Here is a 22,388-nt window from a genome sequence, read left to right on the forward strand (position 1 = left end):
ATAATGAGACTGGCTGAGGCAGGATAGAAGAGCAGTGGTACCGAGTTAGAAGTATTGGGTTCTAGCTTCAGCTCTGCCCTTCCTTATATGGAAACACTAGACAAAGCATAATCTACTTGAACTCTGCCGTCTCATCTTTAATGTGGAGATAGCATGATCAATTTTGAATTCTCACAGGGTTTGAGAAGATAAAAACTGCTTCAGAAACAATAAGGCAAGGAAGTTCAGTGTAGTATTGTTTTTGAGATTGAAAATTAGTATTGGACTTAAATATTTAAATATGAAGGGCCAGTTAAATTATGACATAATCATTATAATCTTTGCAACCATTAAGAATTATGTTGGAGAATAGTTAACGGTGTTGGAAATTAAGTGGAAAAAAACAAATTACAAAACATTTATGTGAAAGTAGAGATTACCAGGAGTGGGATAGAGAAGGGCATGAGGAGTTATTTAATGGATACAAAGTTTCTGTTTCGGATGATGAAAAAGTTCTGGAAATTAATAGTAGTGGTGGTTGTACAACATTGTGAATATACTTAATGCCACACACACAAAACTTTTTTTTGAGACAGAGTCTTGCTCTGTTGGCCAGCCTGGAGTGCAGTGGCACAAGCACAGCCCACGGCAGCTTCTTTCTCCTGGGCTCAAGCAATCCTCCCACCTCATCCTCCTGAGTAACTGGGACTATAGGCACAAGCCGAGCTAATTTTTGTATTTTTTGTAGAGACAAAGTTTCACCATGTTGCCCAGGCTAGTCTCAAGCTCCTGGGCTCAAGCAATCCCCCCACCATGGCTCCCCAAAGCGCTGGCATTACCAGTATGAACCACCACACCCAGCCAGAATTGTACACTTAGAAAAGGTTAAACTTGGAAATTTTATGTTATGTATATTTTATCACTATAAAACAAAAGGTAGCTGGAAGGTTGAAGAAGGAAGTTCTTAATAAGTTAAAAACAAACAAAAAACAGTTCTCATGTGAAATCATGGAAATTTCTTATTGTTTATGACTATTCTAATTTTCATGGGCATATAATTAGATGAGCTATTAAATTATTTACTTGACATTTTCAGCACAAAAATAAATGTGTTTGTATTTTAAAAACAATTTGTGTAGGGTGATCCTATTTTATAATTTATGTATATATATTATATATGCACATTATAAACATATACACATATATATATGCAAACTACATGCATATCTGCTTTTCCTAATTTTTCTATGATGAATATTTATTACTTCTACAACAAATGAAGTACCGTAAAAACCATAAGGAACTTTTATTACTTATATGGTGGCTTTGGCCCATCATAGTGTAGAATACACAACTGTTGCCAAATAAATATGTCTCAGGTAATCTCCAATTGGTGGCTTACTTGAATTTGCAGATGGAGACAATAGAATATGCAATGTTTGAAAAGTGATGGACTCCATGGCTCATTTGAGGCCTTGAAGTAAGTTTGTTATATTTGGAGCATTATGTCTGTGAATGGATGGTGTTGAGATAAAGGGCTCAGGATGAATCTGGAGAGGTAGGCAAGCAATAAAGGGACAAGTTGAGCACATTAGAGTTTGGACTTCATCCTAAGGGCAACGGCAAACCACTGATGAAGTTTAAGCCAATGAAATGATTAGGTTTACACATTAAAAAGATTAAAGTGTTTGCCTCATGCTAAAGGGACCAGTGAGGAGCAAGACTGGAAGCAGAGAGGTTGATTATGAGGCTGTCACAGTCTCTCAGGCCATCTGGACAGGAGTGGTCACCAGAGGGATAAAGCCCGTAGATCTGAGACACATCTAGAAAGTAGAACTTTTGTGACACTTAGTTTTGATTGGATATAGAGAAGAAGGGTAAGCACTATCTAGGATGCCTCGAGGTCTTAGCTTTGGGCAACGGAGAAGGGGCTGTGTCACCTACTAAGATATTAATCAACCAGGAGCTTGTTTGAGGGTGGAGGAAAGTAACAGTTTTATCTTGGAACCTGCTAAGTTTGGTGTCTGTGCAGTTGGAAATCCAGAAAATGGAAATCGCAGAAGAGGTATCAGGAGCCAATGGCATATAGAGGGTAACTGAAGCCATGAGAATGGACAAGATTTCTCTAGAAAAGCGTGTAGAGAAGAGGTCTGTAGTTTTTCTTGGTGATAAAGGGGTGATAATCTGATGAAGTCCATGAACCTTTGCTTCAGAAAGGTTCTGAAGGGGCTTGGTTGTTAAGCAAATGAAAGAAATCAGGACATAGTTGAGGGTTGTCATGAGGTCAAGAAAGATTGAGACTTAACTATGCTTAGATAGACAAGTAATCAGGAAATGATTAGAGAAACAGAAGAGGGGAAGAGTATTCAACGAGAAAACCAAACCCTTGAGAAATGACAAAGACATGGGCTCCCTAACAGAGCAAAAGGCAAGAGTGTTAGGCAAAAGCAGGGGCAACTTTTTAAAGTCAGGAACAAGGAAGAAAAGCTAGAAGAGAATGCAGGTGAGCTTGGGAAGACTTTCTTATCAGATGACTTCTGTGAACTCAGTGAATAGGAGGTGAGGTCATCTAATGAGAGTGGGCAGAGGTCACCGGTCTGTGAAATGACCACTGTAGAGATTAGATATGGAAAACACTATGGGATTTCTAGGCAGTAGAAGCCCAGCTAAATATGGGGACCAGGCATATATAATGACATAAATCTGGGTGATTTTTCTTCAGCAAATCTTGAGATCTTTGGTGAAAGGGAGAAGGAAGCAATGGTTCAATTTTTTAAGGGCTATCAATTTGCCAAGAATTGTGAGTAAAAGATAGCAGGGCAAAGGAGATGAGGAGTCAAACGAGAACTGATCACAGAATGATGAACCAGGTATCAAAGCTGTCTGGAAATAAAATAAGATCAGAAAGAGAATGATGAAAGGAGACAATGGAAATACCAGGGATTAAAAATACCAAAGTGTACAGTCAGTCAACTTGTGTGCTCAGCAGTTCACTTGCTTCAAAGACTTTTATTTTTATTATTTTTAAAAATCACCAAGTGTCTTGACGCACCTATGTTGTAGTTTGCTCATGAACTCCTGACCAGAACACCGAAGTTGAGGAAGCCATTTGAAATCAAATTCCTTGTTCCAGCCTAACAGCAAAGACTGTATAATCATTCGCCTTTCAAATACAGCACCAGAATTAGACAGTAAAATATATCTTCCTTTCCCAAACTTGAGGCTAATATTACTTGCACATGTAAAGGCTGTGGACGAGGTATTAGATAATAATGGAGATTTATAAACCTTCTTATGTATATAATAATATTGTAGTTATATAGGTTGATGTCCTTGTTTTTAGGAGATACCTGTGAAAGTCTGTGGAGGTGAACTGCCAGCTTATCCGTGACTTATTTTCAAATTTTGGAAAATTTGAAATTTTGACTTACTTTAAAATTTTATTTTCAAATTATGGGAAAATGTATAACAAAGCAAATATGGTAAAATGCTAACAATTATTGATCAGAGTTGATGGTTCTCTACAAAGGAAGAAGGTTAATTTTACTTCCTGGGGAACATATGGCAACTTTTGGAGACATTTCTGGCTGTCTCAAGTCAGGGGGAGGGTATGTGTGCATGTGTATGTGTGTGTGTGCATGTGTATGTGTATGTGTGCATGGGCATGCACTACTAGCACTTAGTGAGAAGCCAGGGGTGCTGCTTGACATGGTTTGGCTCTATCTCAACCCAATTCTCATCTCGAGTTGTAATCCCCACGTGTCAGGGGAAGGGCCTGGCGGGAGGTGATTGAATCATGGGGGCGGACTTCCCCTTTGCTGTTCTTGTGATAGCGAGTGGGTTCTCAAGAGATCTGGTTGTTTGAAAGCGTGTGGCACTTTCTTCTTCACTCTCTCTCCTGCTCGGCCATGTAAGACATGCTGGCTTCCCCTTCACCTGGCCATGATTGTAAGTTTCCTGAGGCCTCCCAGTCATGCTTCCTGTTAAGTTCATGGAAACTGTGAGTCAATTAAATCTTTTTCTTCATAAATTACTCAGTCTCAGGTAGTTCTTTATAGCAGTGTGAAAACAGATTGTACACAGCTCAATGTCCTACATTACATACGAAGGCCCCCAACAACAGAATTATCCATCCCAAAATGCCATAGTGCTGAGGCTAAGAAACCCTGAGCTCATGGTAGATATATAGATGATCCTGGTGCCAATGCTAGTCTCTCACCTGTCCAAAATATTTTAAAACTTTTGCTAAAGGAAGTTTGAAGTGAAAACTAAAATAAGAGAATAAAAGAAGAACATCTATCTTCTAACTAGTAAATAATAAATTATTATTGGCGGGTGGTCAGAGATTTTGATTGTGATTGAAGGATTCTCTTGAAAATCATGACTTTTAGGTGGATGGCTGGAAACCATTCCTCACCTTTCCTATGGTCAATCGTCAAAAATAGAACATTGTTTTTATTCAGTATTTGAATTTTTTTGTGCAAAATGTTCTCAGAGGAAGAAAAAGGAAGGAAAATGGACTGTTATAGACCACTTACTGTGACCTAGGTATCACGCTGAGCACTTTTCATACACAATCCTGTCTGGCTTGGAGTCAGCTGATAACAGATTTAAGTATTAGTTGAATGACTAATTTCATTCATTCATTTAATCACTTATTTCTCCTCTCAGCAAACTTTTATTAGATACCTACTAGGTTTCAGACACTGCTAGACCCTGGGGATATAGAAATAAATAAGGTATGCTGCTTGACCTCAGGAAGCATACGGTCTATTGAGGGAGACAGAAAATTTAATAGTTAGCCATGAGAAATGATCCTTTCTAGAGGAATGGACAAGTTTCTCTAGGGACACATAGGAGGTCAACCAAACCAGAGACAACTTCTCAGACTTGGGATACTTAGGAGTAAATCCACTCAAGGGACACTGGGGTGAGACTGGGGTGAGTGAGTTATGAGGGTATGGGGTTAAGGGTAGCACTTGGAGCTGGAGACAGGGCTGGAGCTCCTTCTATGTGGGTGGAGCAGCATGTTAAAGGCCTGATGATGAGAGAGAAAATAGAATGCCTTTGAGTCCTTACATGCATTCTAAGGCTTAATTAACTTCAGTAGGCATCAGAATCTTCTAAAGGATTTGTGAAAGCACACATTACCAGGCCTCACTCTCATAGTTTCTGATTCAGTGGAACTGGATGGGGCCCAAGAATTTGTGTTTCTAACAAGTTCTCAGGTGATGCCGAGGCTCTTTGTCCAAGGACCACACTTTGAGAATTCCTGCCTTGGAGAAACTACAGGTAATTTGAGTAGGGCTGAAGCTGAAGAATGATCCAGTTTGGACTAAATTATGGAGCCAATAGGGAGCTATTGAAGTGTTTTAACCACTTGAGCACTTCAACGCATAATCTCTCTTAGCCCATGTATCTTCACTGTAACATGGGAGACTAATAACTATCAAACTATCTATCTCTCAGCATTCTTTTGAGAATAAAACAAGCAACGTTATGTAAGGAAATTACAAATCACCATATAAATGTCAGAGATAATTCTTAAAATTAACTCACAGCTGAAAATATTCTCTTTTTCCAGATAAAACTGAGGTATAGTAGGCACAGTTGTTATCAGCCAAAGCGTCTTGGCCCTGGCTCCAGCATGCTCACCACTGCACCACCCTGATCCTCCCTGCGACTCCAGTCCAGAGGAAAAATTTTTTAGTGTTACAAAACACCTCTGCTTTCAGTTGTCCTTCCAACTTCTTCTTGACCATAACCTATTGAGTGAAGTAGATGGTGAGGCTGAGTGCCCCAGGGTGGAATCTAAGAGAATGACTCACCTAGAGGTTAAATATGTAGCCCAGCTGAGAAAGGATGGCTGGTAAAGCCAAGGTCAGACAGTCAGGCATAACTCACAGTTCTGCCCACTAGGCTTACCTGAGGTCTAAGAACTGGCACAGGGTTCTTTGCCAAGTAGATGCTGGACTCTGAGGTTGGCTCAGTCAGCAAGTGGCACCCAAAAGGTGAACTTCAAAGATTCATTCCTAGGAAACCCCATTAAGGAAAATAAAATAGTTTGGGGAATTGGCATCTTTTCAGTTTTCCTATTATGAGTGGCAATAAACAAAGCTGGCCAGGCATGGTGGCTCATGCCTGTAATCCCAGCACTATAGGAGGCCAAAGCAGAAGGATCACTTCAGTTCAAGAGTTCAAGACCAGACTGAACAACATAGTGAGGCACCCATCTCCATTTAAAAGAAAAAAGAAAAAAGAAACCAAGCTGTATGTTTTTTATCTTTACATTTGTATATCACTTTACAGTTTTGATTCGCTTTCACTTTTACTTTCTCTTTTGATTCTCATGGGCAGTATTGTTGTTCCATTTTATAAATGGAACATTTATAAAGGGCATAATTTGGAACACTATAAACGAGAAGTTCAGTGGTTTGATAAGAATAACACAGACAGCTGGTCTTCGGATTTCAAATCTTATGCACTGGACACCACCAAAATATTTATGTGAAATAAATGTGGCGTGTAACAACTGTTTTCAACAAATGTGGTGATTACATATGTAGTATATGTGTGTACGTGTGTGTGTGTGTTTATGTATATCTGTCTATCTATCTGTCTATCTATCTATCTATCATCTATCTATCTGAATGCCTTGTATGCTTTTATTTTCCCATTTTCTCCTGGCAATACTATTTGGTTATTTCATCTACTTTTTAATTGTTTGTTTTGATTTTTTTGGAATAACCTTCTATAATCTAGTCAGATGAATTAGAAAATATTTTGGTGGAAATAATTCTTGCAATATAAGGATTAAAAATAGTGAAAATGTGTGATGTGATTAAATGAAATGGAATTAGGAAAAAGTGCAGGTTTAATGGTGAAAACTCTGCACTATAAAAAGAACATTTAATTAATCACAGGAATTATCATTTTTTTAAATTCAGAAAACAAAGATTCTAAAGCTCCTTTAAACATTTTTCAGAAATAATGCACATAGTACTTCTGTCAGAATAGCCAGAGTGCTAAAGTAAAAAGAGAGTCCTTGATCAGCTACCTCCACAGCCGTAAATAATCTAGTTCAATAAACTGTAAAGGACTCACGGTTTGGTAGAGATCAGAGTTCGAATTCAGAAAGCCACTAGAAGCATTGGAGAATTTTAAGCACTTTTTCTTCCCTTCCTGAATAAGGTCTGGCGTTTGTGGAAGATCACTGATGGTCATCAATTTTTCCTCTTACATAGATTATACGTATATGAGCTTGAGCAAACCTGGGCTTCACAGAGGGTCTGTCTTTTTAAATCCAGAGTCCATTTGTTTTTCTTAAAAAAGATTACTGCCATGTTTGGAATCATAAACCTTTGAGACTGGGATGGGGTTTGTAGATTATCCAGGTGAAGACTGAATAAGTTGCCCAGTGTCACTTCACCAGCTGGGACCCAGGTTTCCCGACTTGCTTTCATGTTCTCATGATGATTCTAACGAAGTAAAGAGACTAAAACAAAAATAAAAACAAATTATTTAATTGCATGGGGGGGGGATGTTTATAATATACTGTTGTGTGAAGAAAGCACCTGCCACAGTATACATCATGGGATTCTATTTGGTGGGGGAAGGATGGAAAGAATGTATGTATGTTAGCTACAGAAAAGGCCAGGGAGATGTCAGCAGGCCTAATAACTCTAGGTGGGGCAGTTGGCAGGAATTGCTTTTTTCTTCCTTGAGTTTTTATATATTTTCCAGATTTTTAAATGAATACATATAACTTTGATAATCAGAAAGAAATTGATGTTATAAGCAAGGGATTAAAAGCATCCTAAGAAGGTCACATGGTCACATTTTAGGAATACAAAGATGCATAGCTTTAGAATCCTTTGTTTCCAGAGACTGGAGAGCAGAAGACTGTTATTTGTAGAAGACAGGTATTTGACCAGAGCGGTGCAGCAGGATGATGAAGGCAGATGGACAAATTGACACCTAAGAGCCAACGCACGGGCTACAAGACAAACATCCACAGTGAGGCTGCAGTGACAGCTTCTCCTTACTGGGCAAAGAGCACTGGATTAGGAGTTTGTGTCTGGATGCACCACTGAAGTGGAACCCAGGCATGGGCAGCTGTTTTAACGATCTCCAAATGGCCCATGGCTGAATCATCTCCATCTTCACGTTGTTTGCCAACACAACAGACATTCTTTGCCACATCTGGTTTTTGTTTGTTCATTTCTCTGATATGTTGACCCTACTCAATGTAGGAAAATAGAAAATTTCCTGATTAAATAAAATGAGATCGAACTCAAGTCTGTTTGGAAGACTGATTTAGGTGGAGGATAAACAGTAGGGTAAGTTTCTGGAAAGTGAACTCAAAATGGCAGCGCCCTGGCTGTCAAGCCTCATTTCCTTTTCTCGCTTCCTTTTCATCTCACATCCCCATCTCATAAATGCTCATCTTTCCTCTGTGAACTGACTGATGTCAGTCACATACAGAACTTCCTCAAAGTTCTTTTAAACAGAATCAACCCTAATGTGGTTTCCATCTAGTTAAGTGCTAGAGTCTTGTGTAAGTAAACAACCCAACTTTGACACCAGAAAGTTTGTGGTAGGGTTGGGGTTGTGGTTGGAGTGGAGGAGAAGCAGGCTTGAGGGAAATTTTACATAGGAGATTTCTCTTCAGAAAAGAAAATGAAGTCTTGGCTGAAGTTGTTCTCTATTTCATCAGTGTTACAGGCACTCCACACCAAGCTCAGGTTGCACCCTGCCCTCTGCACTTGGCCTTGGGCTACAGGCCTGGGCAAGGGAAGTTGTGACATTTCATTGCCCTATTTCCTGCAAGAAGATAAAAGCTAGGGCGCACTAAGCCGAAGAAGATAAATTCTTCGGCTCCTTCACTTTCACCCTTTTCTCTTCGGGGAAAGCTGCCCTTCTCCTGGGGACTGGTATGTTATCTTATGAATACTGGGAACTGGGTAGCTGGTGTTCAATTTTCATGTTTGCTCCAAGGAAACTCACATACAAATTTGGGATGCACTTCTCGTAGAGTGTGCTGGCCTTCAGGGCATAACTTGGGACAGTCATCTTACCTGTTTTTCACCTGATTCCTCCTACAATGTCTTTTATTTTCCATAGGTGTCTTAATTTGATGGATTTTTAAAAATCCTGCATTGCTTGTGTCTTTGCGAGCTGTCTTAAATTGTTCTGGGACAAGTAGTAAGAACTCCATATATCTGTCAAGTCACATATTTAGGTGTCTGTCCAACCTACCATAACACTCTTCTCCCCATTTTTCTGTAAGAACTGCCTCAGCCACAGGAATGAGACCCCAAGTCAACCTGTTTGCACTACACTATGTGATCCTGCCTGTTGGGCCAACTTAACTGGGATTGCGGTAGACACCTCACCCAACTGAGCCACACAACTCTCTCCTCCGGGACTTTGAAACTGGGACTGGCAAATACTAGGCTGGGTATTTGACCATGTGAATATCTGCAGCATTGATTCTTAATCCTGGCTGCCCCATAGAATCACTAGGGACACTGAAAAAATACGGGTCCATCTCTGCTTATCAAGGAATTTGAAGATATATACATTGTATGTGACCCATTAATTCTTCTCCCAGATAGATCTACTGATTGGATTTATTGAGCATCATTCCTCTAAAGAGTTTGTGACTGGAGAACATGAAATGTAACTCTTAAATTTTTCTACCTCTCGCTGAAAATTGTTGCATAGAAAGGATGCAAAACCAAAGTACTCTCTGTTCACTTCAGTCCCAACACCTGCAAGTAGAGAGATAGAATTTTGAATGAATTGAGGAGTCTCTCACTACCATTGAACTTTATTTCTGATACCATTATTGGTATTTCTGATTACCATTGGACTTTATTATATACAGTGTATTTCTAATTTTTTGTAGGGTCATGCTGCCCAGGCTGGTCTGGACCTCCTGGCCTCAAGTGATCCTCATGCCTCAGCCTCCTAAACTCCTGGGATTACAGGCATAAGTCACCACACACTGGGCCAACATACATTTATTTTCTTTTTTTTTTTAATTTTAGTTTTTTTGAGACAGAGTCTCGCTTTGTCGCTCAGGCTGGAGTGCAGTGGTAAGATCTCGGCTCACTGCAACTTCTGCTTCCCGGGTTCAGGTGATTCTCATGCCTCAGCTTCCCAAGTTGCTGGGACTATAGATGCATGCCACCACACGTGGCTAATTTTTGTAATGTTTTGTAGAGTTTCACCATGTTTGCCACACTGGTCTCCAACTCCTGGCCTCAAGTGATTCATCCACCTCGGCCTCCCAAAGTGCTGGGATTATGGGCATGAGCCACCATACTCAGCCAACATATATTTCTTTAACATTTTCTATGTTTAAGGCCCTTTGCTGGTGCTAGGGGTAGTCAGGGGAAGGGAAGAAAGTAGATATCTGGAAATATTCGACTCTGGGGAGACAAGCGACAAGCAACATGGCGGAGAGGAATTAATGGTCATATTCTTAGGATATAGCAGTAAGGAAGGCACCAGAAGCTTGCTCCAAGCAGTACTAGCAGGTTCTGCTTATCTTGTTGTATGTCGGGTAATCTATTATTCCTTCCATTTGTGGAAATAATCATGGGTTGGCTAAAGTGTCATTCAAATTATGCCCATGAAGAGGCTAGATGCAACTAGCCTCCAAGAACTGTCTCATTTACATCTAGATAAAACCCATCAGATATTCCACATATTACAATTCCCATTTGAATTCCTCGCTCCGCACCAATTTTCTCAGTCGGCCTTTCTTGCCCTTTCTTTTTATTGTTTATCTACCTTTGAAAATAACAAAGAAATGGAGTGGGAAATGGAAAATTACTCTGTTAGAAAAACTCACCTTCTTAAATGTGAGTTTTCAATGCGTTTAGAAATATACTATAGAATTTCTGAGTGCACCCAGCTATCTCCTCAAGCTAGTGTAACTGACAGAGTTCCAGGTTGGAGAGAAAAACACGTAACAGTAATACTTAATATTTACTGAGTACTTACATGCCAGATAATTCTGCTAAAAGGCTAGATGCAGTATCTTACTTAATATTCAGAATAATCCTTGAGTAATTCCATCTTCTCTGTGTTACAGAAGAGCAAACTGAGGCTTAGAGAGGTAAAGGAATGTGCCCAAGGCCTTGCAGGTCACTAATGGTGGACACTGGATCAGTACTTTGGTCTGTCCACTAGAATTTCAGAACTTTGTCTTTGATAGTTGCTGTATCATTTACCATTCAAGTAATGCCTGGCATTGGAAGGCACTCAATAAATATTTGTTGAATGAGTGAATAAATGAATGACTATCTGCCTCCAGAAGCAAATCTCTAGCAGGTGGGTAGAATCACATGGCTAATGGATAAAGCCCCTACACCGTGGATTATGGGCTTGAGCAGGGAGGTGTCTGCTTTCAGAAATGAATGGTGGCACAGAAATAGTATCCCATGACCCAGAACAGCTAGGTTCTTATCTTGGCTCTTTAGCTGTGTGACCTTGGACCCATCATCCTCATGCCTTTCTGAGATTCAGATGTCATTTCTGCAAGATGAGAGCCCTCAGAGTACCTCTACATTCTCTTCCAACGCCAACAGCCTGTCAGTCACAAGAATTTTACACTTCAGAAATTGATCTTCTGGATAAACCACTCCAAGGACAAACCCCAAATGGTTTGGGGCTGTCCGAAGAGATTCATTGCCACCCCAAATATAGTACTGCCTTCTCTGTCTCTCCGGATTCCCTACTGGGATGCTGCATTTAGTGTTTTTTTTCTTTTACTTTCTTTTCTTCCCCACTTTTCAACTTCTAATTTTGAAATAATTTTTTACTTACACAAAAAATAAGAAAAAATTTCTGATTATCCTTCTTAGAGTCTCCCCAAATGTTAACATTTTTCATGCCACAGTGAAATGATCAAAATCAGAAAGTTAACATTGATAAAATACTATTACCCGACCTACAGTTCTCAAGTTCACCAATTGTCTCACTAATTTACTTTTTTTCCTGGTCCAAGATCCAGCCCAAATTTACGTGTTCCATTTAGTTTGTCTTGTTTTGTTTGTCTTCCTTGATTTGCAACAGATTCTCAGTCTGTCTTTGTCTTTCATGCCCTTGATGCATTTGAAGAGTACTGACAAGGTATTTTTTAGAATTTCCCTCAATTCGGGTTGGTCTGGTGGTGATTGAGTTCAGTTTACGCACTTTTAGTAAAAATATCACGGAAGTGATTTGATTCCTTATTTTACCTCCTATCAGGCGTGACATGGTGTCAATTTGTCATGTTACCAATGATGCTTTTTGATTGCTCTCAGTTTTATCATATTCTAGATGTTTTATCTAAAAATAGAATAATAATAATACCTGCCTCACAAAGTTGTTGTGAAGATTAAGTAGAAAAAAGGCCATATAAAGCACAATTCCTGGGATAGTAGGACTCACCATTTTCATCTTTTTAAGTATATCAAATAATTAGGAAATTATTTGAGTAAAAATGGGAGTTTCTAATGGAGCTGGATTTGGGGCATTTGAAAATCCACATTTTGCCTTTGCATTCACTGCTGCAGCTGTGCCCCCTCAAGTCAGCAGAATTCCAGAAGGCCCAGAAGGATCACAACTCTCAATGTTTCTCTGTAAGGGCAGCAAATGTAACTAAAGTGTCATTTGAATGTTTGGCTATTGTAAGCTCAGTGGCAGGGGATATGTCTATTCAACCCTGGATCTGGCCTACAAGATGTCAGGTAACCTTTTCAAGGGCATGAGATTTTAATAGCTTTTGAAGTCAAGTTACTAGATATTATGTTTTTGCCTGGGTAAAACATACAACTAATGTATAAATCTGGGTTTTACAGGTGACATCTGCATAGAGCGTTTATTTAACTAACTGCAGACTGACTGACATGTAGGTATTCTGTAATATTTTTCTATTAGTCTGTGAATAGGCAGTCCAATGAATTATTTATTGGGGTAACACAAACTGGTGCTTTTTTTTTTTTTTTTTTTTTTTTGAACACTCTCTATTGGAAGTCATGGTTTACTTACTCAATTAACCTTCTCCTGCCCAGATCTTCTCTCTTGAGGAGTAAACCACCAAAATACAAAGCAGCATTTTGGTGTACAGAAGAAGGGATCAAGCTTGCTCAAGACCTTAGTCTCCTCCAGTTGTAATCTCCCTAAAATCACATGTAGAACCTTATTTTCTAATTGATTATAGGGCATGAGATGCACAAACACCCATCCAGTATGCTTTTCTAGAAATGAGTAAAGCTGTGGCAGAGAAGTAAAGAGAGAAGACATTCCCCTCATTCTGCCAGATTCCAGCCTCATTTCTCTGAAGATAGCCACCATTTGAAGAGTACTGCCAAGGTACTTTGTAGAACATCCCTCAGTTTGGGCTGGTGCTGGGGATGGCAGTGACAACAAGAACTGTTGAATCAGAAAGTATTTTTTCTATTGTCCCTTTACCCTCTACGCTCTCTGTAGTGCCATTTTTTCCCCCTTTTTTCTTTTCCCCGTATGCTATTGTGGTAGTTTAAGTCAGGTATGATCATGGCTTGAACTAGGGTGGCTGAGGAGAAAGGAATGAACAGTATCGATAAGACTCAGAGGAGTATTTGAACTTATTGTTGACAGGACTTCCTGATAGATTGGGTGACGGGGTGTGAGTAAAAGAGATAAGTCAATGATAATTCCAGGGCTTTTTTTGTTTTTGTTTTTTGAGTTGGAGTCTCACTCTGTTGCCCAGGCTGGAGTGCAGCGGCGTGATCTTGGCTTATTGCCTCCTCCTCCCAGGTTAACAGGTTCTCATGCCTCAGCCTTCCAAGTAGCTGGGACTACAGGCACACACCACCATGCCCAGCTAATTTTTGTATTTTTAGTAGAGATGGGGTTTCCCCATATTGGCCAGGCTGGTCTCAAACTCCTGGCCTCAAGTGATCCACCCGCCTTGGCCTCCCAAAGTGTGCTGAGATTACAGGTGTGAGCCACCGTGCCCGGCCTAGGTTTTTTTTGTTTTTTGTTTTTGTTTTTTTTTCCTGAGCAACTAGATGGGTGCTGGTGCTATTTACTGAGGTAGGGAACCCAGAGAGAAGAGCAAATTTGGAAAGAAGGGCTCAAGAGTTTGGTTTAGGGCCTGTTATGTTTGAAATGCCTATTAGAGAACCAATGAGACATGTCAAATAAGCAGTTTGGATGTATAAACCTGGAATTTAGGAAAGCATAGTGAAAAGAACATGGGATTTTGTGTGGTACATTTGGAATTACAATCTTTTTCTTTCCTTCTTTCTTTTTTTTTTTTTTTTTTTTTTTTTTGAGACAGAGTTTCACTCTGTCGCCCAGGCTGGAGTCAGTGGCGTAATCTCAGCTCACTGCAACCTCCGCCTCCCAGATTCAAGCAATTCTCCTGCCTCAGCCTGCCATGTAGCTGGGACTACAGGTGCGTGCCACCATGCCCAGCTAATTTTTTTGTATTTTTAGTAGAGATGGGGTTTTACCATATTGGCCAGGCTGGTCTCAAACTCCTGACCTCGTGATCCGCCTGCCTCGGCCTCCCAAAGTTCTGGGATTACAGGCGTGAGCCACCATGCCTGGCCCAGAATTACAATCTTTTTATAAGACTTCGATTATGTATTTAACCTCTCTGGTTCACAATTAGCATATACATCAATTATAAATTATATTACTCATATTTCAGTTATCTATTGCTATTTAACGAACCACACCAAAGTATAGTGGCTTAAAACAAAAATAACCTATTACTTTTATCATTTATTTATTTATTTTTAAGACAGGGTCTCACTTCATTGCCCAGGCTGGAGTGCAGTGGAACAATCTTGGCTCACTGCAACCTCCATCTCCTGGGCTCAAGCCATCTTCCCACCTCAGTCTCCCGAGTAGCTGGGACTACAGGTGTATAACACCATGCCCAGCTAATTTTTGAGGTTTTCTTTTAGTGAGATGGGGTTCACCATGTTGCCCAGGCTAGTATCGAACTCCTAGCCTCAAGTAATCCCCCCACTTTGGCCTCCCAAAGTGTTGGGATTACAGGCGTGAGCCACCATACCTGGTCTAATGATTTATTACATTAAATTTATTCTGTGCGTTGGGGTTTAGCTGGGTGGTTCTGCTGGCTTTGCTTGGGTCTCTTATTCAACAATAATCAGCTGAGAACTTGGTTAGGGCTGGAATGTCCAAGATGGCTTCTCACTCTCCAGAGCCTCTCTCCAGGTGACCTCTCATGATTTAGTAATTTAGTCTGAGCTTTTTACATGGCAACAACTAGATCTTGAGAAGACAGATCCAATGTTCAAGCACTTATTCAGCCACTACTTGTATCATGCTTGCTATTGTCCCATAGGACAAAGCAAATCAGATGGCCAGGCCCACCAGTCAATGTGGGAGAGGGTATAATACTGGAAGGTGTTATTAATTGGGGACCACCATTAATTGGGTCTACCACAGCTGACTTGATCAGGTTTTTGTGAAGATGAAGGTAACACATGTAAATTGACTGCCACATGGTAGATTCTCAATAAATATTAGCTATTAAGACGTACCTTCAAAATCATTTCCCAAGACCTATAGATAATAGTCATAATTTACTAACATATGTATAGGAGAAGAAAATGAACATGCTTTCTTATTTCTTTATTGTATTCTCCAGCAGAAGTAGAGCTATAATTCCTTTTCCTTTGCACTCAATTGTACTGCCTAATAGATGTTCTATGATTTTATAAAATTTGGTGAATAAGTAATCCAATACTCCTGTTTTTGAAAAGTAAAAATTCTCTTTTAATGTTCTCATTAAAATGGCTTTGAAACCAAAGTTTAAAATCTGAACACAGATTTTTTTCCAATAATTTTCCCAAATGTAAAATTTGTATTTGCTGATTTTTAAAATTTCTAACCTAAGTCTATTACTTATTTCTAACTATAATTCTGCTACAATTTATTTGCTATTTAATTTTCTTCTACATAAGTCACATCAAGTATGTATATCAACAAAGAATACTATTCGGGAGAGAGTTCTGTTATTATTTTTTAAGGTAAGATTGCTTAGACATTTGGTATTTTTCTCCTTGCATTGTACAAGTTCTGTAGATTCTGTTTGGATTCTGGCCCCAAATCTTAAGCCGACTTGTTCCGAGAAGTCATTTCTTTGGGGTCCTTAATCCCTATGCTGTCCATAAATATTATGATTGGCAAAATGTTATCTCTTTGTTGAGCCTCTGTTTCCCTGCCATTGTGGTTCTACCTGACCTTCTGTATCCTGTATGTGTTTCTGCCTAGGTGTGGCCTTGGGAAGGATAATTTAGTTTCTTTCCTTTGACAAGAAGAGTAACTTCTTCTTCAGGATCCAAACACAAAATGCTCCATTCATTGGCAGAAGCTGGATTGTCATAACATGTCTTGTGTAACACTTCTAAATACCTTCTCTTATCACAGCAGTGCAAGGTTGCACCTGTTCTGCCACATTGCATGCAGTGTTGTCTGGGTAACAACAGTAGAAGGACACAGAACAAAATGGGAACAAATCAGCTTGGAGTCTCAGAGTTGACTTTTCCCTTTCTTTCTGAATTTTTGGTGCCATTTTCACAAAACTCATGATTTACTTTATTCCTATGAATCATATACTTTCCTTTCTTCACTTTACTTGTAGAAATACATTACAATATTATTTTCTTTTTAAAAAAATATGGAATGCTTCACAAATTTGTGTGTCATCCTTGCACAGGGACCATGTTAATTTTCTCTGTATCATTCCAGCTTTAGTATGTGTGGTGCTGAAGCGAGCACTACAATATTAGTTTTAAATTGAAAAATCATTGACTATGAAGATGTATGTTTTCCCTTTGTCTCAGAGTCACACAGTCCTCATATCCATTTATGCATTTTCCTGAAGTGGAAGGACATTGATTAATTTTTCGCCATATTGTTATGTAAAAATACATGGAATCATATCAGTCAGGATAATCTCAATTATGCTTCAGTGACAACCAGCCCTGAACTTCAGTGATGCAATAAGGTTTATTTCTTACTCATGCTACCTCCCAGTGTGGGTTCACCGAGGAGCCAAGGTCATCTAGGTCTCTTGGGCCCCAGGCTGGCAGAAGCTCCATCTCAATTCATACTGTCATCATCATACAGGCACGAAATAGGGAAATGTGCAAATTGTGCACTGGCTCCTAAAGTTTTGAGCCAGAAGTGACATGTCACTTTATTCATATTTCATTGGCCAAAGTAAGTCCCATGGCCAAGCATAATTTCAAAAGGAGAGAAGAGTCCAAACCTGTTATGTTTCCAAAGGGAGATGAACTGGAATATGTGTAAACAGCCCCAATGACCACGGTAGCACCTTAGAAAGAATTAATCTCGGGTGTGGGATGGCCGCGGAGCCGGACGGAGCTGACCTGCGGCTCTCCGGCCTGAGACACAGCCGGCGGAACCGGCCTGCTAGGCAGGCCTCGCCCCAATACGGTCGCCGTGCCCAAGAGAGGAAAGCGACTCAAGTTCCGGGCCCACGAAGCCTGCTCCGGCCGAGTGACCATGGCGGATTACGTCAAGTCGGATCCGGCTGTCATGAGATCTGGACGAGTCAAGAAAACCGTAACCAACGCTGTTCAGCAGGAAGTAAAATCTCTTTGTGGTTTGGAAGCCTCTCAGGTTCCTGCAGAGGAAGCTCTTTCTGGGGCTGGTGAGCCCTGTGACATCATCGACAGCAGTGATGAGATGGATGCCCAGGAGGAAAGCATCCACGAGAGAACTGTCTCCAGAGAAAAGAAAAGCAAGAGGCACAAAGAAGAAGTGGACGGGGCTGGAGGAGAAGAGTATCCCATGGATATTTGGCTGTTGCTGGCCTCCTATATCCATCCTGAGGACATTGTGAATTTTTCCCTGATTTGTAAGAATGCCTGGACTGTCACTTGCACTGCTACTTTTTGGACCAGGTTGTACCGAAGGCACTACCCGCTGGATGTTCCCTGCCTTTGCGTCTGCGACCAGAGTCAATGGAGAAGCTGCACTGTCTCTGGGCTTGTGTGATCCGATCTCTGTACCATATGTATGAGCCATTTGCTGCTCCAATCTCCAAGAATCCAGCCATTCCAGAAAGCACCCCCAGCGCATTAAAGAATTCCAAATGCTTACTTTTCTGATGCAGAAAGATTGTTGGGAACAGACAGGAACCAATGTGGGAATTCAACTTCAAGTTCAAAAAACAGTCCCCTAGGTTAAAGAGCAAGTGTACAGGAGGATTGCAGCCTCCCGTTCAGTAACAAGATGTTCATACCAATCCAGACCAGCACTGCTGCCTACTGCAGGTCACCACCCTCAGTTTCATCTGTATTCCGATTGTCATGGGCATGATATTTACTCTGTTTACTATCAGTGTGAGCACGGACATGTGGCATCATCCAGTGAGACTGGTGTTCCAAGATTCCCCTGTCCATGGTGATCGGAAACTGCACAGTGAGCAGGGTGTGCAAGTCATCCTGGACCCAGTGCACAGCGTTCGGCTCTTTGACTGGTGGCATCCTCAGTACCCATTCTCCCTGAGAGCATAGTTACTGCTGCCCATCCCTTGGGGCAGCCCCGAGTCTAGTCTGTTAGCAATCAGATTCCAATTTGGACAAGGCGGCAGGATTGTATGTCTGGTTAGTAATGTACATGCTCTTCAGGTTCCAGGGCTCCTGTTAGGGAAGGGAGAAATGTTGAATCCAGAGGAAGAACACCTACTATGATTTATAAACGTATTTTAATGTAAAAATTTGCATTTAAAAAGAGTGGCCCTGTTTTCTGTGTTAAAGCCCCATTTGGTGCTATTGAGTTTGTTTTTTATTCTTTCATCGCAGTGAAAATTGTTGATCTTGCTCCAGGGAAAAATTAAACTCTTTGAATCTCCAAACAAGGAAGTTTCAGTTCCCTTATGGATCAGAGGAAACTTAGAGGCCTGAAATTGTTGCTTCCAGTTTAGCTGCCCCTCAAATTCAAGTGAATATTTTCCTTTTCCCTTTACCCTTCTCCAGAAATAAAGCAGGTGACAGGGTTTTCAGAATCTTAAAAAAAAAAAAAAGAAAGAAAGAAAGAAAGAAAGAAAGAAAGAAAGAAAGAAAGAAAGAATTAATCTCACCAGAAATACAAGTAATTAAAAATATTGAAAGAAAGAAAGAAAGAAAACAATAGTGCTGCCAAGTAACAGTGCTATGGTCACTCTCTTGCATTGATTATGAAATATTTCTGAAAAGCAATTTAGAAATATGTATTCATCAAGGGCCTCAAACATCATCCATAAACTTTGGACCTTATTTACACTTTCAGAATTTACTTTCATAAGAATAAAAATTGTAAATATCTAAATGTCTAATAAAGAGGAATTGGTAAATCTACTACTGTAACACACATGATGTAATATTATATAGCCACCAAATATCATAGTTTTGAATAATTTAAAAAGATAAAATGCTCAGGATGTAACATTAGGTGAAAACTATCAGGATATAATAGTGTTTTCAATGTTAACTTATTAAAGAACCTTAGTAGTAGTTATCTCTGGCAGGTGGGATTAAGGTTTTTATTTTCCATTTTTATACCTTTCACACATTCTAAAATAAACATACACATTTTTGTTGTTGTTGTTGTTGTTGTTTTGAGATGGAGTCTCACTCTGTTGCCCAGGCTGGAGTGCAGTGGCGTGATATCCGCTCACTGCAAGCTCCGCCGCCTCCCAGGTTCACACCATTCTCCTGCCTCAGCCTCCCTAGAAGCTGGAACTACAGGCGCCCGCCACCTCGCACGGCTAATTTTTCTGTATTTTTAGTAGAGACGGGGTTTCACCGTGTTCGCCAGGATGGTCTCGACCTCCTGACCTTGTGATCCACCCGCCTTGGCCTCCCAAAGTGCTGGGATTACAGGCGTGAGCCACTGCGCCCGGCCAACATACACATTTTAAAAGAAAAATATAACAACTTAAAAAATACTCAACACTTCTGTTTTATAGCTTTATTGAAGTACTATTTACATACCTTGACATTCATCCATTTAAAATGTACAGTTAGATGAGTTTTAGCAAATTTATACAGTTATATAACCATCACCACAATTAAAATTTGGAATACTTTCAACATCCCCAAAAAGTTCCTTCATTCCCTTTTGTAGTTCATTCCTGCTCACACCCCAGCCCTTCAATCTGTTTTCTATTGCTGCATAATTTTGCTTTTGTTAGAGATTTTATATGAATGGAACTGTATGCATATTTTATATCTGTCCCCTTTCACTTAGCATGATGTTTTTGAGATGAATTCATGTTGTTACATATATCAGTAGTTCATTCCTTTTATTACTGAGTAGTGTTCTATTGTATTGAAACACAATATTTGGTTTATCCATGGACATTGGGTTGTTTCCAGACTTTGGCTATTATGAATAATGATGCTATGAATATTTGCATACAAATCTTTGTGTGGATATATATTTTTATTTCCCTTGGATAGATATCTAGGAATGGAATTGCTGAGTCATATGGGAAGTGTAAGTTTAATTTTTTAAGAAACTGCCAACCTGTTTCCAACATGGCCATACTATTTTACATTCCCACCAGCAATGTAAGAGAGTTCCTGTTTCCCTAGATTCTTGCCAATACTTGGTACTGGTAGTCTTTTTAATTTTAGCCATTTTGGTAGGTTGAAAAATATCTAGCACTTGAATATTTCCCTCATAGGCATTTAGCTGGCGGTACCATTATAAGCTCTATTCACATGGTAGCTGAAAGCTGGGATCTTGAGTTTCCATGCTTGCACACCTCCAGCATCCTAATCGAAAGTAAGGGAAGTCTTCATCAACAACCAACGGTTCAACTCTTTGTTATTATAGACTTAGGCCAAGTAGATTTCTTACGGTAACACAACATATGCAATTCAACCCACATACAAACTGACCAGACTTTTGTGTTTCTTAAAAATGTGTGTGTTGGGGTATTGCAGGGCAGGGGGAATGGGGATAGGATTATGTCGTGAACTTTTCTCTTTTGCATGAAAGCTAATTAAGGAACAGGCATGCCACTGAGTGTTTCTTTTCCTTTTTATTTTTTTTCTTTAGTTTGACAAGACAAAGTGTGGGCTGGATATATAATTTGAATATATACAATTATTTCTTGATAACTATAAGGACAAGAAGCAAGTGCTGCCTGACTCATGGAATCCTTTGGTATGGGATGTGCCTGGAGAAATGGTGTACTCATGTGTAAGAAAGTTAAGGAGAAAAATCCCAAGAGAAGCTCTGTACCATAAGGTTTCTCTTCAGTGTGTGGGGGAGTCGGACAGTGTCATTAAGGACACTGTACTAGAATAAAAATTGTCTGGGTTCCAATTTAAATCTTTCGTTTATCAGCTGTGTGACCTCAGATGATTCATTTAATATCTCTGGCTTCCTCATCTGTAAAATGGGTGTAATAATATCTGACCTACCTACTGCATGGCAATCTTGGATCCAAACAGCACTATAGAACCATTTTTATAGAGCGCTTTGCCTTATTTGTACACAGTCCATTTGTACTTTTTATTTCATCTTTTATCTTATGCAATCACCAAATAACCCAGTGAGGTAGCAAAGCATAGTTATTATCTCCATGGTACAGATGACTAAACTGTGGCTCTGAGGCTTTGGAATCACAAAAGAAAGACTTCTAGTTCCCTGGTCAACAGAGTATTATTTTGCGCTATAGTTCTTATAGGTTATGTTACATGCTGTGCTATGATTTTTAATGTTGTAAATAGAATTGGGCCACACATTTGTTTACGTATTGTCTACACCTGCTTTTGTGTGACAAGGGTAGAGCTGAGTCATAGCAACAGAAACCACATGGCGTGCGATGCCCAAAATATGTACTCACTGGCTCTTTAAGAAAATGTTTGCTAGCCTCTGCTTTAAGTGCTTTTTACTATGTGTATTAACTCATTCAATCCTCCTAACAATCCTACAAGGCTGGTTATATTAGGCATTAAGGGAAACTGAGGCATAGAAAGGTAGAGTAACTAGATCAAAGTAAAACAGTGAGTAAATGGAGGAGCTGAGTTTGAACACAGGTAGACTGGATCCAAACCCAATGCCCTTAATCCCTTTCATTACTGGCTTCTGTGATTCCTATTGGGCTGCATCTCATTTGGTCAACATTCACTGAACAGCTGTTAGTGGTTGCTAACACCATTCTAGGGATTGGGGCTAGTATAGAACACACTCTTATGGAGCTAACATTCCAGTGGAGGAGATAAAGCTATTATCAAGTAATCAAATAAATGAGCAAGATTGTTTCAGAGAATGAAGTCTGTGGGGGAAAAGAATAGGTTAGAGTGATCAGAGACAGAGAACTAGGTGGATAAAGGGGGCAGGAGAGAAGTTGCTAGAAACCGCTGTGT

At 39.9% G+C, this 22,388-nt stretch overlaps 1 non-coding gene and 1 pseudogene across 1 annotated transcript; one reads left to right on the forward strand and one right to left on the reverse strand.

The window, feature by feature from the left end:
• Nucleotides 1-16,669: 16,669 nt before the first annotated feature.
• Nucleotides 16,670-16,776, reverse strand: LOC114676484 (U6 spliceosomal RNA). Its single transcript, XR_003727556.2, has one exon. It is a non-coding gene; the product is annotated as a U6 spliceosomal RNA (small nuclear RNA).
• A 714-nt stretch (nt 16,777-17,490) lies between these two features.
• LOC695202 (transmembrane protein 183A pseudogene) lies at nt 17,491-18,601 on the forward strand (annotated as a pseudogene).
• The last annotated feature ends 3,787 nt before the right edge of the window (nt 18,602-22,388 follow it).

The sequence above is a fragment of the Macaca mulatta genome, chromosome 2, assembly GCF_049350105.2.
Source record: "Macaca mulatta isolate MMU2019108-1 chromosome 2, T2T-MMU8v2.0, whole genome shotgun sequence".
Classification (NCBI taxonomy): Eukaryota; Metazoa; Chordata; class Mammalia; order Primates; family Cercopithecidae; genus Macaca; species Macaca mulatta.